Source organism: Rhopalosiphum maidis, chromosome 4, assembly GCF_003676215.2.
Source record: "Rhopalosiphum maidis isolate BTI-1 chromosome 4, ASM367621v3, whole genome shotgun sequence".
In the NCBI taxonomy this organism is placed as follows: Eukaryota; Metazoa; Arthropoda; class Insecta; order Hemiptera; family Aphididae; genus Rhopalosiphum; species Rhopalosiphum maidis.
Window position 1 is genome coordinate 2430979 of NC_040880.1, and position 13131 is coordinate 2444109.

The following is a 13131-nucleotide window of genomic DNA, read 5'->3' on the forward strand; positions in this document are numbered from 1 at the left end:
ATACATTTTCGTGTATGTGCGTAGCGCGGGTGCGGGGAAAAAACAACAACAAACAATATTTTACACTCGGGTGAAACCTCATCCATCAGGAAGTAAGTAAGTTTATATAGATACTTAAATATATGATATGACTATATACGTATATATAGTTGCGACGGTACGCGGCCGCCGGACCAAAGTCCACTCACGCAGCCGTTGGAGTATTTCGAACAGCCTATGCATTTCATGGAAATTCTTCCAAATATAATATTATCTTCTAACTAAAATAAACTTATTTTTTTTTCGCATATTATATAGGTGTTTTATTTGAATTTTTTTGTCAGTCGCTTTACTTATAACAACGATTGAATAAATTATCAATATATATATATATATTTTTTAATTAAGTACCGTAGAGTATGTCTGTTAACTATTCTTCATGGTTTTTCAATATTTCACTGCACACGGTAGATTCTGCTAAATTAAAGTGCAAACATTTTGGTTGCGACTATATCGCGTTTGCATAACGTTTCCGTGGCATATACATAAATCCAGGCTTTTCGGCATCTCGGAAGATTAATTAAATCGCAATCGCCCCGTGGGTAGATTGAAATAATAATATATTATAATATTAACCTTCTAATACAACCCATGACATTCCAAAGCCACCAACCCCAAACGGCTACCTCAGATTATACCTCGCGAAAAATACTTGACGTGCAACGACGATGTATAAATATGTATGAATCGTTTTGTTCAAATACGGTTTTCAGAAACGCACAAAGCACGACCCTCCAATAAAATACTTTCGTTTCTTTCACTCGATAACAGTATGCTTTATATTATTTTCGTCTGTAAAATTGTTTGGTAATAGTGAGTGTCTCAACGGTCATATTCAAATATGCTTGACGCGCAGTTTACTGCGGTAGGTAAACAGCGGTGTTACAAAACAGCGCGGAAATATCAAAATGTCATCCGCTGACATCAATTCGAGCAATATCCGAGAAGTACGAATATAATAAGAAAATATCGACTGCAAACCATTTGACATTTCGATATTAGGAAAACGATTAACATAATAAAATAAATCATCGTATCGCCTAATATTTAAATCAAATCATGATCTACATTAAAACGCCACCGCATAAGTTAAACACAGCGAATTTAATAATATTATTTAGTTCATATATTATATTTTAATATTAATTAAACAAATAACGCAATTCTGAAGTACCAGTAACTTGGTTACATTTCTGCGTTGTTGTATCGTACAAACATTGTATTATAATATAATAATATGATGTTTTAATTAGCAACGACTCTATTGCACGCAATTATGTATAATATGTAGTGACAAGTCGAATATACTTTGTGTCAACAAATCTTTTGTCATTGTTCGGATACGTTGGCGTATTACTCTACTGGTCAATGCGACCCGACAGAGTTCAAAACACACGCACAATATGCATTCAAATACGACTTAATATAATTATATAGTTTACCCATCCACTTATACGTGACATTATATGGAACATGGACGAATAAACAATTAATTTAACGAACCGATAGAACAAACCCTGTAACTGAAATCCATTAAAATTGAAACAACATACAACAATTTTTTAATCGAGTCGAGTCGTATATCGTTTGTTTGAAATTTTTTTTTCTATTCTAAAAGTACTTATGCCGTATCATTATTATTATTATTGTATGAAAAAAAATTAAAATAAAAAGTCCACGGCTTCAATGGACACTGGAATAACAAATTCCAATTCAAATTAAATAAATATACAAACAATGGTTTTTACAGAGGTTTTACAGTATCAACTATCAGGTATTTGAATAACCTGATCGAAGAAGTTGAGTAGGAACTAATTATTTCGTGATGATGGGCGGAGGACAATTTATTTCTTCCTTTTCTCATTATTGTATTACGGCGTCCGGTCAGTAAATGTTAGATTTGGAATTGTACGTTGCAAGTTTCGCGCGAAAGAGAAATTCCTCATTTATATCGAAATCATGTGACCGTGACTTTTAGATGTTTGTCTTATTCAGAGTCGGTCGATATTAGTCTCTTGTCGTCTGGAAAAATCTTTAGGAAGGATAGAATAGTTAGTCTTTAAAATTCGCTTGATTTAATTGATGTTTTTGGTCACTCCTTTCGCCAAATATCTAGTGTGAAATTTGTTCGAACTTCAATATTATTCAGCGTACGAAACGGTTAGGTAATAATAAGGGTAATAGATAATCAGTTATAGGTAGGTATATAACTCCGCATGCAGCACCAGCATTAGCACATCATATATTATATTATAGATAAATTGGTTTATTCAGAACCACTATTTTCCTTAACTCATCATTCATACTTACTAATATGTATACTATATAATGTATTTTTCTCTATATCGACGTCCAGCAGTCGAATAACCCGTTGCTCGCGGTATTTCGGCGTGTGCAAATAAAAACCAATTTGTCCGAATTTCGTGGCCCGGCGCGCGATCTTCTAATTTCAGTATATAATGATCGATGTTCGAAAACTTGCGTAATATTATGTATGGCGTACGTTCAACTGCGACGCAAACACAACGGTTGACCCTTATGACTTATGTTGTATACACTGTTATATATATATATTATTATGTGTGTGAACCGTCGAAATGTTTGCGGTGGAAACTGATGGGTTTTTGGCTACGGAACCCAGTACATTTGCCAACGTTCAAATTACATATTTGAACGGATACTGCACCACCAGTCACCTAAAATAATAATAATACTAACAATAATAATAACAGTAGTTATAAATAAATGAAACGGTATTATTATACACACGCCGTTAATGACTCCGAATGCGTTAACATACTTATATGAGTTTACTTAGGGGTAACTGAAAGATTATAGTATTTCGCGGCCATTGTGTATTATTAAACGCCGTTACGACGTCTGCGGCGTGATATGTATAGGTACTTGTAGGTACTCACGGGAAATTGTGTACAGTTACAGGCCCCGACTTTCTTAAATAATTTACGGTTTCAAAAACACGGCGTGAATTACTGACATGCGCATGGTATACCTATAATAATACAATCATAATACTATGATTTCGTAAATAAATGATAAATAATACGCTGTACTATTTATACTTCGTGAAAAAGTCGAAACTTGCAAGTCGCAGAACAATCATCCGGTAAAATTAAAGAAAAAACAAATAAAATAAAAGCACGGTCAAACTATATATAGTAATAAATAGGGATGAGAAGTTATAGGAGGTAAAATTGGCAAAATATGCACAAAAAAAAAAAAAAAACGAAAATATAACAAAATATGCAGACAATTTTTTCATATTATTATTTATTAATTATTAATTATTATACTATTAAATATTAACTATCTATAAATTAAAGTTGTTGCACTGCACCACCAAAGCTTTTTTTAAATTATTAATATCTAACCGACGACGATTGTCTGATAGAATATTTTTGAAACGGGAAAATCTCCTTTTTGCGTCTGTTGATGTTATACAGGCGTACTTAAAATAAACCAAGTCATCGCCCATAAAATCTTCAGGTAATCCGAAATAAACAAATAAATAACTGAATAATACCATACGTTAGTAAATAATAATAAACATTATACGTTTTAAATTTTAGGTTTGAACGCTATATCATTGAAACAACAGGTTTTGTGTTCAATTACTGTTTTATTGGATAAATTTTATTGAAAATAAATAGAAATTTACTAAAAATACATTTATATTCCCAAAAAATCATAAATATGCTATTTTTGAAAAAAATACCAAAATACGCAAAAATTAAACTACAAATATGAACTCACTAGATTATAGAACAGATTTATAACTCACCCAGCTATAAATAGACCACATGGAAAGAAATGTGCATTTTCTATAACTTCTCATCATTAGTAATAATATTTGCATTAATAATAAACGTATGTTTCCTCGTATTTACCAAAAATGCTTAAACATAACAAAACAAAAAACACCGTTTTATGTGTTTTCCAAAATCGTAACGTAAATATTTATTATAATTTACAATGATAAACATACCGTTCTATCATAACATCGCAATAAATCAATAACATTTCGTAAATTGTATTTTTAATCGTATAATATGAATAATACAAGACGCGTATTCTATACAAAATACATTAAACTATTTTTGCAAACATTTTGATATGTAGTTATTATATTATATAACTCGTGTTGTCTATATTCAGTCGGAATTTAATTATTATTAATAGTTTTATTTTTTAAATTTGTGAAATATTTGAAAGTACATAGGAAATTTAAGGCGTGATACAAAACATAATTCCAACCATTTTTTTTTTTTTACACATTCGGGAGGCGAGTATGTAAATTGGCAAAGTTTAACCCTTTAAACGTCAGTATTCAACGCCCCTTGATAATGTACTATCTTTTTTTTTGTAATTTTTAAATAACAATAATTAATAATTATGATGCCCACATAACAGAGCTGCTGAGAGTGTGCACAATTATTTATCTTTAATTAGCGTTTTAAATATTTTTCCACTAAGGTTGCTTAGGGTAAAAAATTATAATTTTGTATACTTGTTTTTTATGTTTTTAATAGGCTTCTCGTGTATGTTAAATATTAATAAATTCAATAATACACAATGCAAAATAAAAATAGTTATTAAATATATAAACTATAACTATCATATTAAATTATTATTATATACTTAATTTCCTAATAATTTATTATGCACCAAACTCACTATACATCTATTAACTTTGGAAATATTCGTATAGTATATATTTTTAAAATGAAATATGTTTATATCTTTTAACTATAATTTGTGATAGTTACACCATATTTCGGGTTTAAATAGTAACTAATATTTTTAACCCTTCAAAATAGTGAAAAAAAAGCTTAATAATATGCATTAATTTAATCTCTGCGATAAATTACTCCTAGTTTATTAAATTGTAATAAATTATCTAAAGTTTAAACTGCAGGAGTAATGAGGTTAAAATAATCTTAAAGTAGATACGAAATTTATACTCCTCCATATCTCACGGTACAAACATTAAATTATTATTTAACACAATAAATAACTTTTATACCGTTAGTTTGATTTTTGATAAATGTAATTTACTAGTATCATACAAGGCAAAACATCTTGGTAATTAATTTTTCCGTCTTAAAACTTAAAACCGATTACGTTTAACTAATAAGTAAATACAAATATCACGTTGATAAAATAAAATGAAATAGAAGGAGATTTGAAGATTTAAACATAACTAGACAAATATGTGTTTGAATATTAAGTACATTTAAAATCTCAAAGCTCACAAAATGAGTAAAGAATAATTGTTTTATTTTTTTTATTTTTTATTTACAACCCCGTGATCTCAGCATTTCTGGTATAATACAATATTACAATATAACTACACCGTGTGTATAATGTGTCAGGGAAAATGTATAAAAGTATTTATATTGTTCGTGGAAGTTTTCATATCATTGTTTTTCTAGATTTCTTTCGTAGTTATATTGCAGACGCTTAACATATATAGACCAAATACATGTTACAAGTTTGGATTTCTTTTTGTTTTCAGTTTATATCTAGTTAAATTCACAGACATACGAGTACATAATATATATTATATAAAGTTTATGGCTACGTATGAAATACGAACTGATGTGGTTTTTTTAAGTTTGGAGCACGAGATCACTGCTCAATGACTTGTGTGTCGATTTATTTTTTTAGTAAGCGCACATCGTCTCTAAACAGTTGTATAAAGTTGTTTCATAAATTCCGTACTATGATTCATACAATTTTGCATTCATAAATCAGGTGATGAATATTTTCATATTTTCCTGCGTAAGGTAGTGTTTTTAATCAACGACGCAGTGGGTTTTATTCATATATTATATATATATATATTTTAATAAAATGTTATTATTTTTGTTTATTTAAAATACTATAGATAGATAGAAGAAAGAAAAAAATATTATAAAAGAAACTCTTTTTTAAGCAGTTTGAATTGCTTTACGGAGCATTATTTTATATTTATATATTTATATCACACTGATTCGAAAAACTTGCTTCGTTATTTTTCACAGCAACTTCATTAAACATAAATAAATATATGAAACTATAAAAGCTAATGAATCCAAACAAAGCTAATTGCGTTAAATGTTCTATTTAAAATATAGACGCGTGCATTTAACTGTTAATTAACGCGAACCTTCTTATCCGATGCACACACCCGGTTAAACGAACACGAACTAATATTATTCATTTATATGAGCAGAAGTTTGTTAAATTTAAATTAACGAAATCCATCTTTGACTTAACACTTGTATGAAATGCGCAATTAAAACGATTGATTGTCGTCGTCGCCCATTTGCCGGTTACGTCTATATCAGTATAATATGAATATAATACAGATAAATACGCACAAGTCATATACCAGATTGTTTGCTCTAAACTTAATTACTGCATTGTTGGTAACTAGATTTTAACTTTTTGCCCAAACTTGTGTATTATCTAGTATTTGTATAAAAAAAGTGATGTGTAAATTATATGTTCTAAATAACTGGGAATTATTTGCGGTCGGGGATTCGTTAATTATTTTGTTGTTGCACATGTCGCTGTACGAGTGTATGACACAAAAACGATAGACTCAACTCTCAAGTTTTCAGAGGTCACGGCGGGCCGAAGAGAAGTATAAAGGAAGTTAAGCCAACTTCATATTGACCGTGTTTAAATAAAAAAAATTAATAGTATGCATCCTATGTAAGATCAATGATCATCCATTATAATAAAATAAATAATAATTTAAAACGCACGTAGAGAAATGCAATTAGATTATATGATTGTACCAAATATTACAATTTTATTTCAGTTGTATAAAAAATAAAAATAAAATTTATTTTAACGTGACTATCTATAGATATGATATACAATATCGCTTACTAAATACCATTTATATATTAGGTATATTGGTAATATTATGTTATAATAAAATTTTAATGAGAAAAATATTAGTCGCTATACTTAATTTTTATTTGCTATGTTTACCCCTTTCCGTTGTATTGGTTACGCCAATGCCCGGACGTAATTGTACAGAATTTCGTGGAATAAGTCATACGTATAATGACCGACGTGTGTTTTGATATGGGTTTTTCGATTTGTAAAAAGCATAGAAATTTTTAGAATTAGTGTTGTATATAAATAAATTGTATTCGAGTATGTTTTTCTTTATATTCTTGTACGATAACATCCAAACAATAATGTTTGTACAACCTTAGCACTCGTGAACTATTATAACTGATATTTATTATGTTTGCGTGTACGGTGCAGTGAACTAAACGTATAAATATATAAAATAATTTAATTGGGTTTGAGGAGGTATTACTTTAGATGATATTTATTAATTATTATTTAACTTTTATACGAGAATTGTTGTAAAAATAAAGTTCAACCAATTAAAAAATAAAAATAATGTACATAAAGTATATGGTTTCACATAAAATATGTTCAGTTGATATTGTATTTTTAAAGCTTCACTGTGGTTATACCTTTATCTTAAAATAAAAGTTATTTAAACGATACTTAAAGGTTACTGCGCTTTTAACATGGTTGAAAAGTAATTTTCCCTTTTAACACTTTTCTTTATTAGGTATTTAAAAAAATATTCAAGGCAAAACATTCCACGTTACCATCCTCGGATAATTGAACACAGTGTAAAGGAGTAGAGAGTTTCAACAGCGAATAGTTAAAAAAAATTATTTTTTGTGGAAAATGCACATTTTAAAGATTACTGGTAAAACATTTTCTTACACTTAAATACTAAAAGATATATATATATATATATTACAAAGCTTTTTCTGATCTACCTAAACTTCTGAAACTTCAATCTTTAAAAAAAAAAAATGTTAGCACCAGCTCTTTATGTATATAATATAGGTAGCCTTTAAAATGTAAAATTAGCACGGAGGCTGCAATTACGAGGGATATTATAGTTGAATTTACATAAAATGATTTCTCAACTAACTATATGATGTAATAAAAAATGTATTGTTCAGCCAGAAACGTTATAATAAAAATATTTAGGTATCTACCTATTGTACCTACTTACTCACTATTTTTTAATATTATTATTATTTAATTAAAAGTAGCCTGAAATCTTTGAACATTAATAATCATGTACCAACAATAATGATGACAGATTGGCTATCGTGTGGTTTTGGTTAGGTACGTTTTCATGTAGGCATATCAGTACTCTCTCGCTTTTTATTTAGATATTTGTGAATTTACATTATAGATTCTTCGGTTTATCACGTTATTACTTACAATTAATTAATTTTGCAATTTCACAATGTGTTAAATGTTCATGGGTTTAATGGAGTACTAGTACTATGTGGGTATATCCTTAATCCAACAACCGTTCAAATACACGTTTCGAATGCATCGTTATGACTTTAGGAGTATAATATCCTTATTATTATTATTATGTTACCTCGAGAAGTTATATTTTACGGCAGTCAGCCACGAACCATATAATAGTGTAATACTATTAAAATGTCGGCAAGTGTTTCAGGCCTGAGTACCTTAGTTGTGTACCATAAAAAAATGTATACATGAATTCCGTTTCAGTATAATGGTCAGGTAGAACTGTAATTTTTTTCAATCTTAGGTGTTCTATAAAGGATTCTGTGCACTGATATTATAAATTACTATTATAAATATGAATGGATCATCTTTTCCAAACAATTAATTAAAAAATTAAATCTTTCTCAAAGTGAAAAACTACCAACAAAATCAGATTAAAAAATTTAATTAAAATAAAACAATAATGTTAAAATTTGAAAAAAGTTTATCAAAAAAGTACAAACGCAAAACCTGCTTGATTGATTTATGATTGTATGTTTTGTATTATCTATATATTTATTTTATTATATGATTGACCTTATATTGAATTTTGATTAAATCCAACGCGTATATTTGCTTTTTTGTTATAACACAATTATACATTCACAAAAATTAAATTATTTTTTATTTAATTATTAGTTGTACACGAAAACCTGATTTAAATATATAAAATGAATTTCGAATATTTTGGGACGTAATTCACATAATATACCTTTTTACTAGACACAACTCATGATCTCTCATCCGGTATGTTCTAAGACGTCGAATACTTTTACTACTCCATCTTCTTCCCTGACTAAATGTGTAGGCTAACACACACACTCGTAGTTTATGAGTTCCCGGCCGGTGAGACGGAGCTAATAACCGTGCAAACACCAATATAGCCTAACCTTCAGTGCTTACGGACGGTTTTTATCTTCTTTGGATATTCGACCGAAGTGTAGACCGTTTGTCATACGACAAAACGATCTCGAAAAACCGGCATCCCGTCGAGTCTACAGACCCGTTGTGTTGAGAGTTTCTGGCGCACATTAGTTTTCTCCACTTCACATCATTCGACCAGCATTGACACTAACTCACCGAACACCTAAAACTTTTGACATGTATTCCTTTTCCAACACAACCGCCATAAATCTACCCGATGTCGAACTCGTATTATTTGCAATAAATATATTTCTAATGCCGTTGTTTATGTGCAATAATTCTATATATTTTTTAACATGGGTTTTTTTTTAATGCTTGTTTCAGATAGTCGTCAGCATATATTCTGAGAGAGTAATGTTCAACACATTTTCCAAAAACGTCAATTGAAGTAAGTGAGTTTCATTTTGAAAAAAACGCATTCAATTTTTTATGATACATCATATGATAAAAAATATAAAAATATATGACATCTTACACGTTTTTGGGACACCAGAATCTATGCGTGTAGTGTAATTTTATGTCCCTACAACTAGAGCCGCCATTTAATACAACCGAAACCACCTTAAAATAGAAAAATTTGAGATTTTTAGTTAAATATTATAACATAATATTGTATATAATCAATTCGATTATAGGTAAACAGATGAAAGAAGCCATAGAACAACTAATAATTTTAGGATAGATAAATAAATGAAAAAAAAGTAAATTCTAATCATTAGTATCAGAATTAAGTAAAATACCTATATATTTTATATATTATATTTAATTTACTGTAAACATGTTAAAACACAAACATTTTTTAACATTAAATCGTTTGCAGAAATTAAATGAATTAAGTTTATGGTTACATAAGTTAATAGTTATTAAATAAAAATAATATGAGAGTTACAATAATAAGCCAAGATAATATAACAAATCAAATGAAATACTCACAATTTGCGTTACCCATAACAATGCGGGCGTATGTGTATACATAAACGTACCTAAGGTTTATACGGATGTGATGTAACATGTCACTTATTCACGCGATGTCTTAAACGGATGAATGGTAAACACTAAGTTGGTCGCTATCGTCTTGTCTGTGGACGACACAGAAAAATAACAATGATAAGAACAATAATGCAATGTCCCCTGATTGACCGATACTCTATAGATACACACTGATCACAGTGAGAGCGGAGATGAGCGTGTGTTTACTGTATACTTGTATTGTAGGCAAATAGTTTTCATCCATCCACGGCGGAAGGTGATCAGCTACGTGATATTTCCGGTTTTTTCGTCAAAAATACAATATTAGTCGATATCCATCACATTGCCGTCGACGGTCTTAATTATAGTCACGCGTAGTACAGTGTTAAACGGACCTCGTCCGATATACGGGACCATCAACGCTAATCTCGACCTTTGCGACTAGTGATGGTTACTGTAAAACACATATTATGCTTTATAAAGCAAGTAAGTTTAACGAAATCCATAGGTTTTTAATTTAAACAATCGCCAGCGGAGATAGTTCTCACTTCTGTCACGTCGAAAACAAAATCAAAGTATATAAACTGAGCAATAAAAAGTTGATTACAAAAAAAAAAAAAATGCATATCTACAAGTAAAATTATCTTATAATTTGCAATTTCGGGCGATAAAAGTCCATCGTCATGAGACATATATACGATTACACACACGAGTATATTTTTACACGTACCATACTAAACGCGAGGGTATTGCGTGTATTGTTTAGTGTACGTACGACATAATTATGGAGAGTTGTATTTTTAAAAGACGTACTGAACTATTGTGATTACAGTGGTGCAAGGTGAACGGGACGAGAGCTTTTCCCCGCGTAATTCTAAACACGATATCATAACACTGACATAATAGAGCGAATACCCGAAAACGCGACTATTCGCGTAGGTTTTCCCGATGAAACGAACGGAAAAAAAATACGAATATAACAACACAACGTCGGCTAAATACGTCGTGTTTATTTTTGAAAAACACTATCGACCTGACCGGACCTACGTCGTGTAATCATTAAATTACTTTTCAAGAACCACCTCGACTTTTATAAATACGTGTTGGCGTGTGTGCACTTACAACCACTCGGTCACGTGGGGATATGATGATGATGATATAGTGTATGACGGCAATGCAATCTCACGTTTGCGTCAAACTGTGGGAGTGTGGCGGGGGAGGAGTGGCGTTATCACTATCGAACTGGAAACGGCGGTGACGACGACGACGACGACGACCGATAACCAGCTTCCGGTCTGGTGTCCGCTTAACGAAACGGAAAACGTCGGTCGGCGTCCCGGGCGCGTAGAGCGAATGTTCAGCAGGGACGTTGAATCGTACGCGGGGCGATGGCCGGGTGTACGGGGGACGCGTTATTTATTGGACTTATAAATTATACTCTGCTCGCGCCGCGGGTCAGGTACGCAGGTCGGTCGTGCACTACTATACATCACGTGTTAAACGGGCGCAGTGTGATACGCCTGCGACAAGGACGTCGCTATAGTCCAAAAACCGTAAAACAATAGTGATAATATTGTGATATTGTGTTACTATACGTAGCCGACGGCGGTGACGTAACAGCGTAAGCGCCACCGGTTTATTGTTAGCCGACGTTGTATTGTTATTTTCGTATTTTTTTTTTTTGTTTCCGTTCGTTTCATCGGGAAAACCTACGCGAATAGTCGCGTTTTCGGGTATTCGCTCTATTATGTCAGTGTTATGATATCGTGTTTAGAATTACGCGGGAAAAAGCTCTCGTCCCGTTCACCTTGCACCACTGTAATCACAATAGTTCAGTACGTCTTTTAAAAATACAACTCTCCATAATTATGTCGCACGTACACTAAACAATACACGCAATACACGCGCGTTTAGTATGGTACGTGTAAAAATATACTCGTGTGTGTAATCGTATATATGTCTCATGACGATGGACTTTTATCGCCCGAAATTGCAAATCATAAGATAATTTTACTTGTACATATGTATTTTTTTTTTTTTGTAATCAACTTTTTATTAGTGTACATACTTTGATTTTGTTTTCGACGTGACAGAAGTGAGAACTATCTCCGCTGGCGATTGTTTAAATTAAAAACCTATGGATTTCGTTAAACTTACTTGCTTTATAAAGCATGATACGTGTTTTACGTGTTTTATTTTCAAATTGCTTAGTCACAAGTGTTCGAATAAAATAAATAAATTATTAATGCTGCAAAACAAAAGTTTTCGAAGAAAATCCATTGTGGGTGGAACTTTATTTTATAAGGTCTTGAATGAAAATAATTATACCTGATATCTATGTAAAAATATTTAACTACGTATACCGTTGTATATCGCTTTAAAAAATTTATAAAATTGTTATAGAGGATCGTGGGATGCAAACGAATCATTATGTTAAACCAATAATTGAATTAGATTAGGTTAGGTTAGGTAACCTCACATATTGACAAAAAAATTAAAAATACATTATTTGAAGAAAAAATTAAATTTTTTGTTAATCTACATTATATTATACACTCACACATTAAATAGATAATGATTCACCGAGCATGATCCTTTACCTACCTTTACCTTTTAATAACGTATTTATTCAAATTCTGTTTTTTAGATTTTTTAAGTCAATATATCGCCTAAATACTATGTTTTTAATCATATATATTGTCATATAATTATAAGGAGTGTCCTGTGGTGATACCAACTTTTTTTAAATAAGAATCATTTTTTTCTGTAAATTGTTAACCAGATAACTTTTTTAAACATTTATCAATCACAAGTATCTAAAGTGTCTAAATAAATATTTAAATG

At 30.6% G+C, this 13131-nt stretch overlaps 1 protein-coding gene across 4 annotated transcripts in view; it reads left to right on the forward strand.

Annotated features, from left to right (window-relative positions):
- The window catches only part of LOC113549843 (leucine-rich repeat-containing protein 24-like), a 291653-nt gene that overhangs the window by 220134 nt on the left and 58388 nt on the right, over nt 1–13131 (forward strand). For 3 of the 4 annotated variants that reach the window (XM_026951320.2, XM_026951337.2, XM_026951345.2), the window contains one exon: nt 9643–9706. The gene's annotated coding sequence lies outside the window, so the exon portion shown is untranslated. Of the gene's footprint in view, nt 1–9642; nt 9711–13131 lie in introns of all 4 variants that reach the window. The other variant, XM_026951329.2, reaches the window with a different exon arrangement.